Source organism: Antechinus flavipes, chromosome 5, assembly GCF_016432865.1.
Source record: "Antechinus flavipes isolate AdamAnt ecotype Samford, QLD, Australia chromosome 5, AdamAnt_v2, whole genome shotgun sequence".
NCBI classification, from domain to species: Eukaryota; Metazoa; Chordata; class Mammalia; order Dasyuromorphia; family Dasyuridae; genus Antechinus; species Antechinus flavipes.
Genome location: NC_067402.1, coordinates 52,020,809 through 52,042,936, shown reverse-complemented (window position 1 = coordinate 52,042,936; position 22,128 = coordinate 52,020,809).

Below are 22,128 nucleotides of genomic sequence, written 5' to 3'. Positions count from 1 at the left end.
TCTCAAGGATGGGAAAAGGGAGGAGAAAAAAAAATGATTTTTGCTCATGAAAAAAATTAATTAAAGTGGGAAAACTGGATTAGTTGATTTCTTTTAAAAATAAAAGTAAATACATGGGGTTTGGATTGGAAGATTTCTAAGGGCCAGCTTTAAAATTACATTTTATGGACTTCCCTACTTACTCTTATTTTACTTGGCCAGCAGAGTAAAAGCCCCATTCCCGTGACTTAGAAAAATGAGATAAGAACATGAGATCATTGTAAATTTTGGAATAACTGACCCTTCCTGAGGTGGTGTTCCTGAATATATGTGATATATGTGACATTTTCCATGACATTTTCTGGACATAGTGAAAAGTTGGGTAAAAATTCTGCCATTAGAATTTGCAACGTTTCCTAACTCTGGAAGGAGTGAGCATGCCTTCATGTTCTGTGCAAAAAATTCACTTTCAGAAGTAACTGAATCGCATTCTTCAGAACAGGAAGATGGCATGGGTCTCCTGTTTTTTCAACCAGGCTAAAGATGCCTTTCTCTCCTTTTCCTGAAAAAACCATCAGTATTTCCCTAAAAAAATAAGGACCTTTTTTTTTTCTTCCCCAATATTGAAATACATCTGGCTTTATGGATTCAGCTCCCTAGAGGAGGAAGAAGTTGAAGTTTCTATGTTGGAAAACTTGATTCTATGATGGTCCTTTAATTTGAAATGCTTTTTGACTGTTTAAAGGATGAAGCAAGAGAACCAGTGACTCCACATTAGCTCTGCTGCTAGGATTGTTATCATACTGTCAGCAGCCCAGATCCAGGAAAGGATGGGGAGAAGCTTCTTCCTTAATTGAGCATAGTGACATTCTTTTGCATAACCTCTGGAAAGAAAGGTGAGGTATTCTGTTATGTAACTCAGGCACATTCTGTTTGCCCCTGAGACTTGGGTAGATTATAAAGCTGGGTGGATTTGAGTGAATTCAGAAGCAGATGAACCTATTTTCTTGTGCCAGTTTTCTCCAGATATAATGCTGAAATATAAAATTTGTAGAAAGAACTCTAATGGATATATATATGTATATACATACATACACACATATATATGTCTATGTATGCACATGTGTGTGTGATTATGTACTTTACCTAGTCTTTTATGCTTATACATTTAAGTCTGGCTTTATGCATAATACTACTATAGTACTGACCCTATTTATACTCCCAGGATTAATTTTCTAAGAACATAAAAACATGGTAAGCATATGTTCACTATTATGAGCTGAAACCGTATTATAACCTTATCACCTCCTCTTCCTGAGCAGTCTAGGTTAGTTCCAGTGCATCTCACAATTCTCTCTTTCCCCACAGATGAACACACACTAACACCCTTCTCCAGAAGGCCTGCAGAGATGGGGAGCAAGCACACATGGGCCTGAGGATCAGCATGAATAATCGGAAGCCATGGTACACACAGACTTAAAATACAAAGTTGGATAAAACTTTCAGACAAAGAGCTTAGTGCCCCGAATGACTATAATATTTGTGTAAGACACAATGCATGTGTCAGGCTGTGAGGGGCTGGTCTCAGATCACTTGCAGAGATAGGAATCTTTATTCAACTTTGTTCTCTATTGCTAATTCATTTGCGTAGGAAAGGCATGGAAAACTAAGTTGGCAATTTTGGGGCTACTTAAAATTTTGCCTCTTTCATGTATTTTTAATGCTTCTAAGAATCCTTAGAAATCATTTATACAATCTAATCCTCTCATTTTAAAGATGAGATATTTATTCAAAATCATAAGCTGGTTTGTGGCAGGCCTAGAATTTAGAACCAGAACTCCTGATTTTAGCTCTGCGGTGCTAAGTGCTGGACCTGGAAGTTCAGGAAAAGTTGAGTTCCTATCCTGGCTCCAACACTTGGGAGCTACATGGCCCTGGTCATGCCGCTGCCACTTTGTCAGCTTCAATCACTCTTATTTAAAAGGAAGATAATTACCAGCACTTACAGTACTGGGCTCTTGTGAGGATCCCAGGAATTAGCATGTAAAGTACTTTACAAACCTGTATAAATGTGGGTTTTTAAACTGGCCATCTTTCCTAAATTTTCTGACAATGCAATACCCTTCTGCCTTGGTTCTGTTCATTTTTAGTTATGGTGTATATATATTTCATCTATAAATCAGGCACTGTGCTAAGTTCTGAGGCTACAAAGAAATTACAAAAACAGATCCTGTCCTCACAGAAGGACATACAATATATGGCTATGCACAAGATACATGATAGATATAAAGTAATTCAGGGAGTAAATCAGTATAGATATAAAGTAATTCCCTAGAACCTGGGAATGGGGAGGAGTCGAAAATGAAGCTGGAGTTTAGCCTTGAAACTGTCCAGAGAATAAGGGAAGAGCTCATTCTAGGAACAAAGGATCAGCACTGCAAAGGAAAGGGACCAGACATTGACAGTCAAGAAGCAAGGAGCAAATAAGGCAGATGGCTGGATCTAAGGGTGTGTGGAGAGAACTAAGAAGCCTGGAAAGATGGAAAGAGGTCAGATTGTGAAGAGTTTTAAATCACAATCAGAGAGGTTTATATCTGATTTGGAGGTAATAGGGAGCTAGTAGAGTTTCCTAAGTAGTGGAGTGACATGATTAGGAGTGCATGGCAGCTTTGGCAGCTGCTTCAAAATAATTCCCCCATTGGAAGCTCCTCTAGAGCCTGAAATGCTAATGTTTCTTGCATTGTTCATTTTGCTTTAATGCTTTGATACAAATGAGATTTGGGAAGGGTAACACATATGACTATTATCAGCTATTAACACCTTGAATCACAGTATCTCAGTGTTGCAAAGGAAATAATAGGCCATTTAATTCAACCTATTCCATGAACAGCCATTCTCTCAATGACATCTACAACATGTTCATTTAGTCTTTACTAGGAGATTTATAAGGTGGGTGACGGGGAGCTCACCATTTCCAAGTCATTCCATTGTACGTTTGGAGAGTCCCAATTGTTAGCAAGTTGTTTTTCTCTCCTTTATATGAAGTAAAAAATCAATCTCTCTCAAACATCAACCCAAACAGGGAAAACCGCCTCTAATAGATTATCAGGGTTTAGCAGGAAGGGAAGGGCAACTAAATGGTGTCATTATGCACAGAGCACTGGATCTGCAGTCAGGAAGACGCGTGTTCTTGAGTTCATTCTTAGCTCAAACACTCACTAACTGTGTGACCTTGGACAAGAAAATTGACCCTTTTGCTTTAGTTTCTTTGTCTTGAAAATGAACTGGAAAAGGAATTGGCAAATCATTTTGTTATCTTTGCCAAGAAAACTCCAAATGGTGTCAGGAAAAGCCAAATACAATGGAAACGATTGGAAAAAGACAAATACGAAGGAATGGAACATAGGCTAGTTGAGTTTTGATAGGGGAGATTACATTCCTCAAAGGAAAGACCTAGATAGAGCTCTGTGATGGAAGGTCCTTGGCCTGGGAAGGGTGAGAGAGATAGGGAGGGAATTTTAAAGGCAGGAGTATGAGATGGAGAGGCTCCAAAACCAAATGTCACCTCTGTCCTAAACTTGATTGAATTGTTTCCATTTGTAAAAGTGAGGTAGCTGAAGCAGCTAAGTGACGCAGTAGATAGAGTACCAGACCTGAAGTCAGGAGGTCCTGAGTTCAAATCTGACCTCAGACACTTAACACTTCCTAGCTGTGTGACCCTGGGCAATTCACTTAACCCTAATTGCTTCAGCAAAAAAAAAAAATGGGGTACCATGAGTTATTGGATACATATTTAGATAAAAAAATAAATTATTCATATGACTTACCTTGATGTTTTAGTATATCTGATATAACCCTAGTGATCATGATGTTTTAAACTCAATTTTCTCTTTGAATTTAGGACTTTTCATTTTGTTTTTGTAAAGGAAGCTAGGTGCACTTGTGAGAGGGTTCGACTTGGGATAAGGACCACTTAAGTTTAAACCCTGCCTCAGAAATCAACAAGCTACAATTCACTTAACCTTTGTCATCCTTAATTCCCTTATATGCAAAATGGGGAAAATAATAATAATTCCTTCACAGATCTGTCGTGAGGAATCAAATGAGTTAACAACATATGTTACTTCTTCATTTTATAGATGCCAAGAGAGAGATCTATTGGTGACTTATCCAAACTTACCCAAAGTCACACAAGTAGTAAATGACAAAACTGAAGGCCCTCTGCCCCAAATCCAGAAGTCTTTCCTTATGCTTTCAATAAGTGTTTTACCAATTAACATTCTAGAAAAGCCCATGTATTGGGCTATGGGAACAACAGCTAGCATTTGCCTAGCACTTCAAAGTTTGCACATCTTCTTCAATTATGAATATTGGCAACAAATAGAATCCTGAGAATGGGCTGTACCAAATGTCAAAGTGACCCATGACACAAAGTTTTTTAAAAACCTATTCAAGAACTAGAAATCCTGGTGGAGACTTGTAAGGTCCCAGAAAAGACCAGGAAATATTTGGAGACTCAACTGAAGCTGTTCTCAGAGTTATACTTCCTCAAGATGTTATTCTCTGGACAAGGAAGCCTGAAGTGAAAGAAATTCTTTGTTTAAGGAGTTCTTAGCTCTATAGAAGATTCTCTCTGATTTCTGAACCCCAGAGAAGAAAGTTGCCATAAAACAGGAAGCCTGTGCAAGGGGGGGATAAAACCAAGGCATTCATGCACAGCCACTCTTCTTTTGAATGCACAGAATTCTGAAACATTCATCACTGCTTCTGTACTCTCCATCTTGCTTCGTTGCCTAACCTCAGATGTCATGAGTTATCTGTCAGAAGCGAGAAGATATGGCTACTGGCATTGGGCTGCCAGCTCTCCAGAGGGGGAGACAGAAGGAGCTGATCCAGCTGAGCTGGACTAGGGTAAGAACTTATGTTTTCCAAACATCTTAGTGTATGGAGTAGTGCATATCTATTTAAGAGGACACCTGTGCAGTCAAGGTGACAAACCTACATCTGCAAAACATCTGTCACACAGGACATAGTGGTACAGTTTTCTGTCTTGTCAGGGACTTATTTAAAGTACTTACTTTTAAAAAGTCATGCTTTAAATCTTTAGCACGCTGTATCCAAAATAAAAACAACTCAAATGGGGGAGTTGCAAAGGAAAATGGCAGTGGGTGGAAAGGGTGTTGAGCTGTGAATATCATAAATAAAATGGACTGACACTTCTTGAAACACAAATAATAAGAATACATTAATAAATCCCTCTTCTCCCCACCTTATAATTTCCCTCTTTTTCCCCTAACCCTGTCTACTGAAGGAATAATAAAGGAATGTGTCCTGAGATGAAAAATTTCTGTTTTTTTGTCAACTGGAGATCTAAATTGTAACTAAAAGTTTCTTTTATTTGAGCTTCTCAGATAATGTCAAATTTAAGAGGAAATATGGTGTCCACTTTCCTTATGGTACTAATATAGAGACATAAAGCTATGAAGAATGTTAGGTTATCTTTTTCCAGACAAGACCACATCCAAAACCCTCTGGGCTGAGGAAGACAGATCCTATTTTAAAAGATCTTTCTTGCATCTAATTCTATTTGTCTGGTTGGACTTTTATGCTTCCATATCCCAACATTATCTCAATTACAACAGTCCTAAAAGCAAGCTTATTGCCTCCCTTCACCCCATTCAGCTCCCTTTTGTGATCTTATTGATGTTAATTGTTCTACCACTTCCCTAAGTCACAAATTCATCATCCGCCAGAGTCATTCTTGATATCTTCTTCTTTCTCTTGTTCTATAACAAGTCAATTAAGCTGTGTTGATTTTTTCTGTGAAATGTCTTTAAAATTCTTTCCTTCTTTTTTATTTGTGGGACCACTCTAGGATAGCCCCTATTTTACTGAAATAATCTAGTAACTAGTTTTCCTATTTCAATTCTTCCTATCTCCATTCCATTGTGCCTATTAACACCAAAGTAATAGAAATTATTCTATTCTGTTCTATTCTATTCCATTCTATTCTATTCTATCCTATTCTATTCTATACATAACTGGAAGGGAATTTTGTTCAGTGTTTCAGTGTCTGACTCTTCATGACTCCATTGGGTTTTTTGGGGCAAATATACTTGAATGTTTTGCCATCACCTTCTCTAATTCATTTAAAGATGAGGAAACTGAGACAAATAGGGTCAATTTTCTTGCTCAGGATCAGCTATTTTCTGAGACCATATCTGAACTCTGGTCTTCCTGACCCTAGGTCTAGTGTTCTATCTACTACACCATTTAGCTTTAGCCTAGAGACCATTGAAATCACCCCCTATTCATTTTATAAAAGGTGATATTAGATTGAGTTGTTCAAGTATCACTGGTAATAGATTTCAGAGGCATCATTCAAGCCTATATGCTTGAGCCAAATCCAGTGTTCTTTCTAATATATCAGAAGTTTTTTCATTTTTTGTGTCATGAACCCCTCTATAAGTCTGGTGAAACCTATGGACCCTTTCTTAGAAGAATATCTTTAAATAATTAAAAGTAAATACATAGGATTAGGAAGGAAAGCCAATTATATTGAAATACAGTTATCAAGTTAAAAAATTTAAAGATCCTAGTTCAAACAGTCCTGTACTGTATCATGTTATTTCATTGACAAAATGAATTTCCCAAAATATAATATTCAACATATCATTCTATGTCTAAAATTTTTAGTGACTCTATTTTGCATGTAATTTGAAATGCCAGTTCTTTGAGTTAGCATTCAAGGACCTCCCTAAAGAAGTTTGTATTATATTTTGTGGACAACAGGAAGAAGTGAAAATATTTCAGTAAAGGAGACTTCTCCAAACCTCATTTTTCTCAACTGCCAAAAGGAACGGGGGTTGTTGCGAGGTCAAATGAGATAATCATTGTAATGCACTTAGCACAGTGTCTGGCACATAGCACCATATAAATGTTATATATGTAAATGTTTATATATATATATATATATATATGTATATATATATATATATATATATATATATATATATATATGCATCTGTATATAAATGTTAGCTATTATGTTCTTGTTGTCATCATTATTATTTGCAAAATAGGACAATACTAACACCTACTTCACACAGTTGTTGTAAGAAAAAAAGGAGATAATAACTGCAAAGTACTTTGTAAACTTTGAGCTATTGTAAAATTACTACTAATTTTTATTACTGTTTTTAATGTCCCAATTTTACACATGAGAAAATTAAGACTGGAATTTTAAATCACTTATTTAATTAGTTGAAACTAGGATTAGTTGAAACTAGTTATTAAAACTCTAGCAAGTTTTTTGAGGCAGTTAAGTGTTGCTTAATCTCTGTTTGCTTCAGTTTCCTCATATATAAAATAGAGACAATAATAGTACCTTCCAAGCTCTTGCAAAGATCTAATGAGATATCTGTAAAGAGCTTAGCAGGATGGCAGGAATGTGGTAATATACTAGCCATTATTATTATGAGATCAAATGCTATAGAGATGATGAGTTAGTTCACATTTAGACATGTTGAATTAGAGGCTGGGCATTTAAGTGGATAGTAGTTTTAAACTCAGAGCAAGTGCTCAAGGGAAATGTAAGGGCTAGAGATGTGAATTCAGAAGCAATCTGCACATTTATGATCACTAGAGCTGTGGGAGTGAGCTCCCTAATCGTGAGAATGCCCACATTCTTCTCATGATTTTCCTTCTACAGAAGAGCAGGAAGGTAGAATTCTGACTTTTGGGAAATGTCTACAGTGGCAAGATGGAAGGAAATAGAAGAGTCCGAGAAGTAACCATCAAAGAAGGGGGGAAAAACAGAATAATGAAGTGCTTACAATTTTAAAAACAAGAGAACCTTTGGAATTAACAATGCCAAGAGCTGCAGAGAGGTTAAATACAATGAAAACTAAAAACAGGATATTGAATACAGTCATTAGAAAGTCAGTGGTGATCTTTTTAAAGCAGTCTTCCCTCCCCCCCCAAAATGGCGCTTATCTGAAAATAAAATTTCAGAGTTAAATTATGCAAGGAAAGTAAGGAAATAGAGCTTTGAAGTCTAGAACTCTCATTTGAGAAATTAACAGCATAAGAGTTGTGCTGATGCTTATGTGTGTGAGGGCCAATAACAGTTTTTTCTTTCTTTTTCAAGATATGAATACATTTGGAAAGCAAGAGGAAAATAAGTAGAGGGAAGGAAATGATTGAAGAGATTAAAAACAAGGATGACAACTGAGTGAGCAAAATACCTGAGCAAAAGCCAGAAGAATATAAGTTTCTTGAAGTCAGTTATTGGATTTTGTAGTCTTTGTAACTCCAGTACCTAGCAGTACCGGATCATAAACAGTATAGGATCATAAAGCAGTCCTTATCATAAACACTGAATCAAATGCTAATGGAATTGGGTAGTCAGGTGAGGTCAAGAACACAGACAGTATTTCAATATCCTGAAATATATTATGGATTAGGTGAGTGCGGTGAATAGAGTCAGGAAAACCTAAATTCACATCCTGCCTCATATACTTAATAGTTGTGTGAGACTTAGCAAGTCCCTTTCCAATTGTCAGAATGAATTTCCTCATTTATAAAATGGATATAATAGTATTTTACATGGTAGTTGTGAGGATCAAATAAGATAACATATCCAAAATGTTTTGCAAAACTTAAAGAACAATATAAATACCTGTAATTATTATTATTGTTATAGAAATAGCAGCAGCAGCAGCAGCAGCAGCAGCAGCAGCAGCAGTAGTAGTAGTAGTAGTAGTAGTAGTAGCAGCAGTAGTAATAGTAGTACCCTACTCCATTCCTCTTGGTGGATAAAGTCCCTGTCCCCCCTGACTATCACCTTCTCTCTCTGTCGCTCTCTGTCTCTCTCTCTGTCTTCTCTCTCTGTCTCTGTCTGTCTTTCTCTTTCTCTATCTCTCTGTCTCTGTCTCTCTCTCTCTTTCTCTCTGTCTCTCTCTGTCTCTCTCTGTCTCTCTCTTTGTCTCTCTCTCTCTCTCTCTCTCTCTCTCTCTCTTTCTCTCTCTCTCTCTGTCTCTCTCTCTCTCTTTCCTTTTTTCTCTCTCCCTCCTTCTCTCTGTCTCTGTCTCTGTGTGTCTCTTTGTCTCTGTTTCTCTCTATCTCTGTCTCTCTATCTCTCTAAAGATAAATCTATTGAAATTGATCTAAAGTAGTAGAGAACCAATTAAACAGATGAAGGAGTTTGCTCAAAAAGGAGAGGATGTTTTCCTCTGAAGGACGGATGAGGATTGGGTGTAGAGATAGCTATGTCTGAGATGGAAGGGACCTTTGCTGCCCTAAAAGCAGATACCAATTTTTTTTTTTAATGAATAAAAAGGCAAAGCAAGATCTAACTATAGACAGCTTCTATAGTGAAAGAACAGGTTTCAAACCCTAAGGAGACTAAAAGCGGACTCTCTCCAGATGAAGTCCCAAAGGGTGATACAACCTGGTCCCCACCACACAAGGCTTTCCTAGAAGAAATTAAAAAGGATTTTAAAAGAGAGTGAAGGAAAACTCTGCTAGAGTATTTGGAAAAGACATATAACTTATTAAAAGAAAAATTTAATAAAGTGGAAAAAAACAACTCCCTGAAATGTGAATTGGAAAAGGTAAAGAACTCCCAAGAAAACAGAATTTGTGAATTGGAAAAAGAAGATAACTCTTTAAAAATTGTGAAATGGAAAAAAAATTCCATAGAACAAAATAACTCATTTAAAAACTAAATTAGACAAATACATAAAGAAGTAAAAAAAAGTAAATGAAGAAAATAATTCATTAAAAATCAGAACTAAACAAATGGAAATAATGACTCAAGGAGACATCAATAATCAGGCAAATAAAAGCAAAAAAAAAAAAAAAAAAAGGAAAAATAGGAAAAAAAAAGTTAAATACCTATTTGGGAAAACAACAGACCTGAAAAATAAATGTAGGAGAGATAATCTAAGTATTATTGGTCTCCCTGAAAATCATGATGAAAAAAAAAGAGCCTAAACACTATTTTTCAGGAAATCATCAAAAAGAACTGCTCAGATGTCATAGAATCAGAAGGTAAAATAGTCATTAAAAATTAAAACTCCAAAGAATATTGTGGCTAAATTTCAGAACTATCAGACTAAGGAAAATATATTACAAGCAGTCAGAAAAAAACAATTCAAATATTGAGGAGCCACAATAAGGATTACTCAGGATCTAGCTGCTTCCATATTAAAGGACTGAAGGGCTTGGAATCTGATATTCTGAAAGGCAAAGGAACTTGGAATGCAGCCAAGAATGAACTACCCAGCTAAACTGAGCATTTTCTTCCAGGGAAGAAGATGGGAATTCAATGTAACATGTGAATTCCATTTATTTCTGATGAAAAAAAATCAAGAGTTAAATAAAAAATTTGATCTCCAAATATAGGACCCAAGAGAAGCATAAAAAGGTAAACAGAACTCCTGATAATTGTATTTCTGGTATGAGTATGCATAGACAGTGCCTCTATAATTTGATGTATATAATTTGACTGTAGCAGTAAAATCAAATTATACTGTTATAATCTAAAAAAGAAATTAAAGGTAGAAAACCGATTGTACCAGAAAAAGGGAAAAGTGGAGGTAAAATGAAGGAAATTACATCCCATAAAGAGGCAAAGGAAATCTATTGTATCTGATGGAAAGAAGGGAGGGGGATGAACATTGTGTGAATGTTACTCTCATCAGATTTGGCTCAAATAGAAAATATTAGACATATGTGGTTTATAGAGAAATTTCTCTCACCTTATTGAAAAGTGGAAGGGGAAAATCAAAAAAGGGAGGAGTAGTCTAAATAGAAGGGAAACAGAAATAGCAGGGGAAAGGTATAAGAAATGGGGAAGCACTCTAAGGGGAAGGGATTGAAAAGGGGGAAGGCTGCTTGAGGCAAGTGATGCCCCTAAGTTAAATACCAAGCAGGAGAGTAAGGGGGAAAAAGAAAGAGAAAAATATAAAATAAACTGGAAAAACATTTTTACATTAAAAGATTCTAATAAAGGCCTCATTTCCAAAATATATAGAGAATTGACTCAGATTTATAAGAAATCAAGTTATTCTCCAATTGATAAATGATCAAAGGATATGAACAGAAAATTTTCAGATGAAGAAATTGAAACTATTTCTAGTCATATGAAAAGGTGCTCCAAATCATTATTGATCAGAGTAATGAAAATTAAGACAACTCTGAGATACCACTACACATCTGTCAGATTGTCTAAGATGACAGGAAAAGACAATCATAATGACAAATGTTGAAGGGGATGCAGGAAAACTGGGACACTGATGCATTGTTGGTAGAGTTGTGAATGGATCCAACCATTCTGGAGAGCAATTTGGAACTATGCTCAAAAAATTATCAAACTGTGCATACTCTTTGACCCAGCAGTGTTACTACTTGGCTTATATCCCAAAGAAATCTTAAAGGAGGGAAAGGGACCCATATATGCAAAAATGTTTGTGGCAGTCCTTTTTGTACTAGCTAGAAACTGGAAATTTAATGGATGCCCATTAATTGGAGAATGGCTGAATAAATTGTGGTATATGAATGTCATGGAATATTATTGTTCTGTAAGAAATGACCAGCAAGATGATTTCAGAAAGGCCTGGAGAGACTTACATGAATTGATGCTAAGTGAAATAAGCAGAACCAAGAGATCATTATACATGGTAATAACAAGATTATACGATGATCAATTCTGATGGACATGGCTCTCTTCAACAATGAAATGATTCAAACCAGTTCCAGTTGTTCAGTAATGAAGAAAGTCAGCTACACCCAGACAGAGAACTATGGGAAATGAGTGTGGACATAGAATTTCCTCTTTTTCTGTTATTGTTTGCTTGCATTTTTGTTTCTCTTCTCAGATTTTTTCTTTCTTTCTAGATTGGATTTTTCTGGTGCAGCAAGATAACGGTATCAATATGTATACATATATTTTATTTAACATATACTTTAACATATTTAACATGTATTGGATTACCTGCCAGCTAGGGAAGGGGGTGGGAGGAAGGAGGGGAAAAGGTGGAACAGAAGGTTTTGCAAGGGTCAATGTTGAAAAATTACCCATGCATATGTTTTATAAATAAAAAGCTATAATAATAAAAAATTTTAAAAATATAAAAATACACAAAGTTAGTTTTCAACATCCACCCTCACAAAACCTTGTGTTCCAAATTTTTCCCTGTTTCCCCCACTCCTTCCCCTAGACAGCAAGTAATCCAATATATTTTAAACATGTACATATTTTCACATTAACCATGCAGCACAAGAAAAATAAGATCAGGGACTTCCGGTTAAGATGGCGGAGAGGAGGCTCACAGTTGTATAAGCTCCGCGCTTTCTCTCACTATCCACTTCATTACAAGCCTCTGAATCAATGCTTGACTGAAAAAAACCCACAAATAGTTACCAAGAGAAGCCATCCTTGAGATCCGCCAAGAAAGGTCTGTCTTTACTGGAGGGCTGGGGCGGTTTTAGATCGGGCGCAGGCTGAGGGCAGCGGCAGTGAGAGCACGGGAGCAGAGCTGAGAGGGGGTGGGGAGTGATCGTAGCCGTCTCTGCGGGGAGAGCTTCGCTACAGGTTTGGAACCTGCAGCAAGTCAACAGCCCAGCAGAGAAGCTAAAAACACCGGGGCTGAAGAACACAACCCCAAACAGCTGGAGTCTCTCAGGACCTGGCCCCCCCTCCTTCCCCCCCTCAGTGACTCAGCACGCTTTGGGATCTCAGAGCGCAGGCGCAGCACAGTCCTGCTAGTGCCTCACTACTGCCACCTGCAGTCTGTAGAGGAAGCTCGATAACACACCCAGCCCCCCCCCCAAAGAAAGACTCCAGTTTTTTCTGTTTTTCTTTGGTAGTTTATCTCTGATTAATAGACAGAATGAGCAAGAAGCTGAAGAGGACTTTAACCCTTGACAGCTTCTATACAGATAGAGAGCAGACTCTAAATCCTGAGGAGACTAAAAACAGGCAGTCCCCAGGTGATTCCCCAAAGGAGGAAATCATCTGTTCCTCAGCACAGATGAACCTCATAGAAGTGATTAAAAAGGCTCTCACAAGGGAGCTAGAAGAAAAATGGGAAAAGAGTCTGGAGAAAGTTAAAGAGAGAGTGGATAAAGAAGTAAAATCCTTGAAAAATAGGATTAGTGAACTGGAAACAGAAAACAGCTCTCTAAAAAACAAAATTGACGAAATGGAAAAAAATTCCACAGAACAAAAGAACTCAATTGGACAATTAGAGAAAGATTTTAAAAAAGTGAGTGAAGAGAATACTTCACTGAAAATCAGAATTGAACAAGTGGAATTGAATGACTCGAGGAGACAAGAAGAATCAGTCAAGCAAATCCAAAAAAATCAAACAATGGAGAAAAATGTGAAATACCTTCTGGGGAAGACAACAGACCTGGAAAACAGATCCAGGAGAGACAATCTGAGAATCATTGGACTCCCAGAAAAACATGATGAAAAAAAAAGCCTGGACACTGTCTTCCAGGAAATCATCAAAGAGAACTGCCCAGAAGTCATAGGAACAGAGGAAAAAATAAACATTGAAAGGATTCATCGATCACCCACTGAAAGGGATCCTAAAATCAAAACACCAAGGAATATAGTGGCCAAATGCCAGAACCCTCAGGTGAAAGAAAAAATATTGCAAGCGGCTAGAAAAACCCAATTCAAGTATCAAGGAGCCACAATAAGGATCACCCAGGATCTGGCAGCATCCACATTAAAAGATCGAAGGGCCTGGAATATGATATTCCGAAAGGCTAAGGAACTTGGTATGCAACCAAAAATAACTTACCCAGCGAGAATGAGCATCTTTTTCCAGGGAAGAAGATGGACATTCAACGAAATAAGCGAATTTCATCTATTTCTGATGAAAAAACCAGAACTTAACAAAAAGTTTGATCTACAAATATAGAACTCAAGAGAAATCTAAAAAGGTAAAGATTAATCTTGGGAACTATATTTTGACTATATAGATGTATAAAGAATACATGTATACCTTGTTCTAGAAATTGATGTGGAAAGGACATTGTACCAGAAAAAGGGTAAAGTGGGGGTAGTACATCTCATGAAGAGGCATAGGAAACCTATTATATCTGAGAGAAAGAATGGAGGGGGATGAATATAGTGGGTATCTTACTGCCTTCAGAATTGGCTTTAAGTGAAAAATCTTAAGACATATTCAATCTATGGTGAAACTTCTCCCATCTCATTGAAAAGTGAGAAGGGAAAAGTGGAAAGGGAAGGAATAAGCTAAGCGGAAGGGAATACGGGAACTGGGAGGGAAAGGGGTAAGATAGGGGGAGGAACTCTAAGGCGGGGGGAGGGACACTAAAAAGGGAGGGCTGTGAGAAGCAAGGGGTGCTCACAAGCTTAATACTTGGAAGGGGGGGAAAGGGGAAAGAAGGGAGGAAAGCATAAACCGGGGTTAACAAGATGGCAAGTAATACAGAATTGGTCATTCTAACCATAAACGTGAACGGGGTAAACTCCCCATAAAGAGGAAGCGGTTAGCAGAATGGATTAAAAGCCAGAATCCTACAATATGTTGTTTACAGGAAACACACCTGAAGCGGGGAGATACATGCAGGTTAAAGGTAAAAGGTTGGAGCAAAATCTACTATGCTTCAGGTGAAGTCAAAAAAGCAGGGGTAGCCATCCTGATCTCAGATCAAGCTAAAGCAAAAATTGACCTAATTAAAAGAGATAAGGAAGGACACTATATCTTGCTAAAGGGTAGCATGGATAATGAAGCACTATCTATATTAAACATATATGCACCAAGTGGGGTAGCATCTAAATTCTTAAAAGAGAAACTAAGAGAGCTGCAAGAAGAAATAGACAGTAAAACTATAATAGTGGGAGATCTTAACCTTGCACTCTCAGAATTAGATAAATCAAACCAGAAAATAAATAAGAAAGAAGTCAAAGAGGTAAACAGAATACTAGAAAAGCTAGATATGATAGATCTCTGGAGAAAATGTAATGGAGACAGAAAGGAATACACTTTCTTTTCAGCAGTTCATGGAACCTATACAAAAATTGACCATATATTAGGACATAAAAACCTCAAACTCAAATGTAGTAAGGCAGAAATAGTAAATGCATCCTTTTCAGACCACGATGCAATGAAAATTACATTCAACAAAAAAGCAGGGGGAAGTAGACCAAAAAATAATTGGAAACTAAATAATCTCATACTAAAGAATGATTGGGTAAAACAGCAAATCATAGACATAATTAATAACTTCACCCAAGAAAACGATAATAATGAGACATCATACCAAAATGTATGGGATGCAGCCAAAGCGGTAATAAGGGGAAATTTCATATCTCTAGAGGCCTATTTGTATAAAATAGAGAAAGAGAAGGTCAATGAATTGGGTTTGCAATTAAAAATGCTAGAAAAGGAACAAATTAAAAACCCCCAGTCAAACACTAAACTTGAAATTCTAAAAGTAAAAGGTGAGATCAATAAAATTGAAAGTAAAAAAACTATTGAATTGATTAATAAAACTAAGAGTTGGTTCTATGAAAAAACCAACAAAATAGACAAACCCTTAGTAAATCTGATTAAAAAAAGGAAAGAGGAAAATCAAATTGTTAGTCTTAAAAATGAAAAGGGAGAACTCACCACTAACGAAGAGGAAATTAGAGCAATAATTAGGAGTTACTTTGCCCAACTTTATGCCAATAAATTCGACAACTTAAATGAAATAGAAAAATACCTCCAAAAATACAGCTTGCCCAAACTAACAGAGGAAGAAGTAAATATCCTAAACAGTCCCATCTCAGAAAAAGAAATAGAACAAACTATCAATCAACTCCCTAAGAAAAAATCCCCAGGACCAGATGGATTTACATGTGAATTCTACCAAACATTTAAAGAACAATTAACTCCAATGTTATATAAACTATTTGAAAAAATAGGGATTGAAGGAGTCCTACCAAACTCCTTTTATGACACAGATATGGTACTGATACCTAAACCAGGTAGGCTGAAAACAGAGAAAGAAAATTATAGACCAATCTCCCTAATGAATATTGATGCTAAAATCTTAAATAAAATATTAGCAAAAAGATTACAGAAAATTGTCACCAGGATAATACACTATGACCAAGTAGGATTTATACCAGGAATGCAGGGCTGGTTCAATATTAGGAAAACTATTAACATAATTGACTATATCAATAACCAAACAAACAAAAACCACATGATCATCTCAATAGATGCAGAAAAAGCATTTGATAAAATCCAACATCCATTCCTAATAAAAACACTTGAGAGCATAGGAATAAATGGACTTTTCCTTAAAATAGTCAGGAGCATATATTTAAAACCATCAGTAAGCATCATATGCAATGGGGAAAAACTGGAACCTTTCCCAGTAAGATCTGGAGTGAAGCAAGGTTGCCCACTATCACCATTATTATTTAATATCGTATTAGAAACACTAGCCTCGGCAATAAGAGTCGAGAAAGATATAAAAGGAATTAGAGTAGGCAATGAGGAAACCAAACTATCACTCTTTGCAGATGATATGATGGTATACCTAGAGAACCCAGAGATTCTACCAAAAAGCTATTGGAAATAATTCATAATTTTAGCAAAGTAGCTGGCTACAAAATAAATCCCCATAAATCCTCAGCATTTTTATACATCACCAACAAAACCCAACAGCAAGAGATACAAAGAGAAATTCCATTCAGAATAACTGTTGATACCATAAAATATTTGGGAATCTATCTACCAAAGGAAAGTCAGGAATTATATGAGCAAAATTATAAAAAAGTCTCCACACAAATAAAGTCAGACTTAAATAATTGGAAAAATATTAAGTGCTCTTGGATCGGCCGAGCGAACATAATAAAGATGACAATACTCCCTAAACTAATCTATTTATTTAGTGCTATACCAATCAGACTTCCAAGAAAATATTTTATTGATCTAGAAAAAATAACAACAAAATTCATATGGAACAATAAAAAGTCGAGAATCTCAAGGGAATTAATGAAAAAAAATCAAATGAAGGTGGCCTAGCTGTACCTGATCTAAAATTATATTATAAAGCAGCAGTCACCAAAACCATTTGGTATTGGCTAAGAAATAGATTAGTGGATCAGTGGAAAAGGCTAGGCTCACAAGACAGAATAGTCAACTATAGCAATCTAGTGTTTGACAAACCCAAAGCCCCTAACTTCTGGGAAAAGAATTCAATATTTGATAAAAACTGCTGGGATAATTGGAAATTAGTATGGCAGAAATTAGGCATGGACCCACACTTAACACCATATACCAAGATAAGATCAAAATGGGTCTATGACCTAGGCATAAAGAACGAGACTATAAATAAATTAGAGGAACATAGAATAGTTTATCTCTCAGACTTGTGGAGGAGAAAGAAATTTGTGACCAAAGATGAACTAGAGACCATTACTGACCACAGAATAGAAAATTTCGATTACATCAAATTAAAAAGCCTTTGTACAAATAAAACTAATGCAAACAAGATTAGAAGGGAAGCAACAAACTGGGAAAACATTTTCACAGTTAAAGGTTCTGATAAAGGCCTCATTTCCAAAATATATAGAGAACTGACTCAAATTTATAAGAAATCAAGCCATTCTCCAATTGATAAATGGTCAAAGGATATGAACAGACAATTTTCAGAGGATGAGATTGAAACTATTACCACTCATATGAAAGAGTGTTCCAAATCATTATTGATCAGAGAAATGCAAATTAAGACAACTCTGAGATACCACTACACACCTGTCAGATTGGCTAAGATGACAGGAAAAAATAATGATGAATGTTGGAGGGGATGCGGGAAAACTGGGACACTAATGCATTGTTGGTGGAGTTGTGAACGAATCCAACCATTCTGGAGAGCAATCTGGAATTATGCCCAAAAAATTATCAAAATGTGCATATCCTTTGATCCAGCAGTGTTTCTATTGGGCTTATATCCCAAAGAAATACTAAAGAAGGGAAAGGGACCTGTATGTGCCAAAATGTTTGTAGCAGCCCTGTTTGTAGTGGCTAGAAACTGGAAAATGAATGGATGCCCATCAATTGGAGAATGGCTGGGTAAATTGTGGTATATGAATGTTATGGAATATTATTGTTCTGTAAGAAATGACCAGCAGGATGAATACAGAGAGGCTTGGAGAGACCTACATGAACTGATGCTAAGTGAAATGAGCAGAACCAGGAGATCATTATACACTTCGACAACGATATTGTATGAGGACATATTTTGATGGAAGTGGATTTCTTTGACAAAGAGACCTGAGTTTCAATTGATAAATGACGGACAAAAGCAGCTACACCCAAAGAAAGAACACTGGGAAACGAATGTGAACTATCTGCATTTTTGTTTCTCTTCCCGGATTATTTATACCTTCTGAATCCAATTCTCCCTACGCAACAAGAGAACTGTTCGGTTCTGCAAACATATATTGTATCTAGGATATACTGCAACATATCCAACATATAAAGGACTGCTTGCCATCTAGGGGAGGGGGTGGAGGGAGGGAGGGGAAAAAAAAATCGGAACAGAAATGAGTGTAAATATAATGTAATTATTAAATAAAAAAATTAAAAAAAAAAAAAAAAAGAAAAATAAGATCAAAAGAAAGAAAAATGAGAAAGGAAACAAAACGCAACAAACAACAACAATAAGGTTCAAATACTATCTTGTGATTCACACTCAGTCCCCTCAGTCCTCTTTCTGGATGCAGGCAGCTTTCTCCATCACAAGGTCATTGGAACTGGCCTGAATCATCTCATTGTTGAAAAGAGCCATGTCCTTCAGAGTTGATCATCACATAATTTTGTTGTTACTGTATACAATGTTCTCTATTGTTGAATTGAGTTCTACTCATTTCACTCAGTGTCATATCATGTAAGTCTCTCCAGACTTCTCTGAAATCATCCTGCTCATTCTTTCTTATAGAACAATAATATTCCATTACATTCATATGACATAACTTATTCTTCCATTCCACATTTGGTGGGCATCCATCTCCAGTTTTTTGCCATTACAAAAAAGGCTACCACAAACATTATGTACATGTGGGTCCTTTTCCCTCTTTTATGATCTCTTTGAAATGCAAAGCCACTAGAGACACTGCTGGATCAAAGGGGATGCACAGTTTAATAGCCCTTTAGGTATAGTTCCAAATTGCTCTTCAGAATGCTTGGATCAGTGTATTAGTGTCCCCATTTTCCCACATCCCCTCCAATATGTATCATTATTTTTTCCTGTCATATTAGCCAATATTAAGATGTGTATTGGTACCTCAGAGAAGTCTTAATTTGCATTCACAGATAAGTCTTTCTTTACATGTCATACAAAGCAGATGTTAGTACTAACAACTGAGAGGAATTAGAGAGGTCTTATCACTTTCCATCCCATTTTAATGGATGAAACTAAGGATATTTTTGTTTCTTATTTCAAATGTATTCAATTCAAACCATTCATTAAATGCCTTCAATGTGCCAAGTGCTGGAGATCATCATAGTAATAATAGAAACAACAAAAACAGTACATAAAGGACTATATATAATCAAAGTAGAGAGTTTAAAGAAAGGAAAGGAGAAATGTGCCATAATGCGAATGAGAATATTAGTCAGTTAATGTCAATCAGTAACTTTTTGAAACAGAACTAAGAACATTTAATTTTCAAAATTTTCTAAGCAACTCTTTACATTTAAATACCTGACACTCAAAGCTGGGGTTGGGGGGGGGAGACAGGGTTCATTTATCCTTGGCAAAGAGACTGAAAAACTCCCTTCTTTATACACATATATTTCTTTGAAGAATTTTGGTCTTTTTATTTATATATTTTCCTATTAAAAATTTTTATTATTTTTCATAATTAAATATTCAGCCCACAGCCACAAGTCACATTAGTACTTGGTTGCTGGTATACTGCCGATGTGACCATGGAATTAGGTCCTATGGAATAGTATGATATCCATAACTAATAGTCTGGGAGAAACAAGGGGAGAAATGTCAATGGAGGCCAATGAGGTCACAGAAAAGCTATTTCATTAAATCTTTCCACCAATACCAATTGCCATGGCTTGACTTTCCCCAAAGGAGAAATTGATCAAAGCTACAACTCAGCAGGAAAATAAGAGCATGTAGGACAAGGGGACCAATTCATATATCTGAATTCTATAAGTTGAGGCATTTATATAATGTTCTTTATTTTAATGAAGGTATCAACAAAATTTTCAGTGCTTTCATTTAAGATGCTAGTGATACAAAAGTGAAAACAACATATCCACTTCCCTTGAGGAACTTCTTTGTACTTGAAAATGACCACAACTAAAGAAATACAAGACAATTTGAGAAAAGAACAAGGTCATATATCTTGTGGAAATCCAGAAAGGTTTCTTATAACAGAGGGCACCTCAATGGAACTGTGAACTAGATAAGCTTGGATTTCAAAAAGTAGAATCACTCAGGAAATGCATTCCAGTCACTGGGGCAGACTTGTGAAACTATAGGAATAGGAGATGGAATGCCAAGTTTGGGAATCATCTAGTAGTCTAGTTTAGCTATAATTTGGGGAAGATAGAAAAAACTGAGCCACTAATTAGTGAATACATTAGAGCCACACTATCATGCTTTCTCAAGGTATAAAGCATAGAATTGGATTATAAGTGAGCTCATTCTATCTTCTGATACATTTAGGATAAACAATAATTAAAGTCCCTTGGATAGGGCCCAAGGCAGACCTTTGCTATATTAGAATCTAGGCTATAATGAGTCAGCAACACTCTGCTAGGTCTTGAAAAAAAGTTCATCTACTTGATTGGTCATAGATGTCATCCACTCAGGTCACATGTTCTTTCTTGAAGAAGCTGCATCACAATTTTCCACATTCAGTAATCTCTTGGTCCATTGCACATAAAAGTTACTGGGGTCTTTCTTTTGAGCTAGGAAGGGAAGTGATAGGTAACAATATGAAAGATGACTTCTTCCCCCTGCCATTAATAAATGGTGTCTGGCTCAAACTAAGATCTTTAAAAGATTTGTTAAAATGAATTCAATTATTAAAAAAAAAAAAGAACTTTTTTTTCTTTTTCCAATCAGAAGTCTATGAATTCTTCAAATTTTGCCAAGTACCCTGGTATCGTGGAATGATTCAACAAACAAATATCAAAATTATAACACAGCTATAATAATAATTATAACACATGGTCCTCTGAGAAAGGTGTATCCATTAAAATGAGGAAAAACTAATGTCTTTTTTATCTCACTCAGGATACTGCCCCAGGACTTCCAGGAAGAAATATATTTATACTATGTTTAATTAAAATCACTTTATTTCCAGGAAGGTAGTGCTTTGCTAAAATTCTTTCTTTGTTTTGTTTCACCATCTTGGAGGTCTAAATTAAGCCATTAGCACATATTCCTTGACAGATAAATTGCTTGTATTGTTTTAATTCTCAGGAGAACATCAAAAATGAAGTTTATGGTAGATGTCTGATTGTCTTTCTTTCTATTATAAAGTTTGGTTTCCTAGAGAAGCCTGCAATCCAATTGCATGGTGAAAAAGAAATTGAATAAGGCTATAATTATCCTTTGATTAATCATGCTAATTAAAGCCCTCCTCCCCAACTTCTTTGCTCTTTGGAAGCTTTCAATGGAAGCACACAGCTTTCTTGCTTTCCTTTTTTAATCTTGCCCTTTGGAGAAAAAGCAATGGGGGAAAAAAAAGAAACCGTGTGATGATTACGTACCTTGAAACTTCCAACGTCCAAATTATTTGTGAATAACAAGGTGGAAACTTTATGAGAAAAAGGAATTCATTAGACATCTAGTCAATCTCCATCACCAGTGTTTCTATAGTTAAAAGATGCTGTGTCTGTTATTCTTATTGATGTTTTGACCCCAGGGCTAATTTACAGAAGTTCCATGCTATCACTGAACCAATTTTTCCTGATTTCTAACTGCCTCACTATCATAACATCTTTAATAGCCTGTAGAATCAAAAGCTGGTGAGGATCTCTTTACTATGGTGGCAGATACACCTAGAAACAGCCCAGTTAAACTTAATTTTCATCCATGGCTAACCTGAGCACTGAGCAATACAGTGGAGACCTGGGA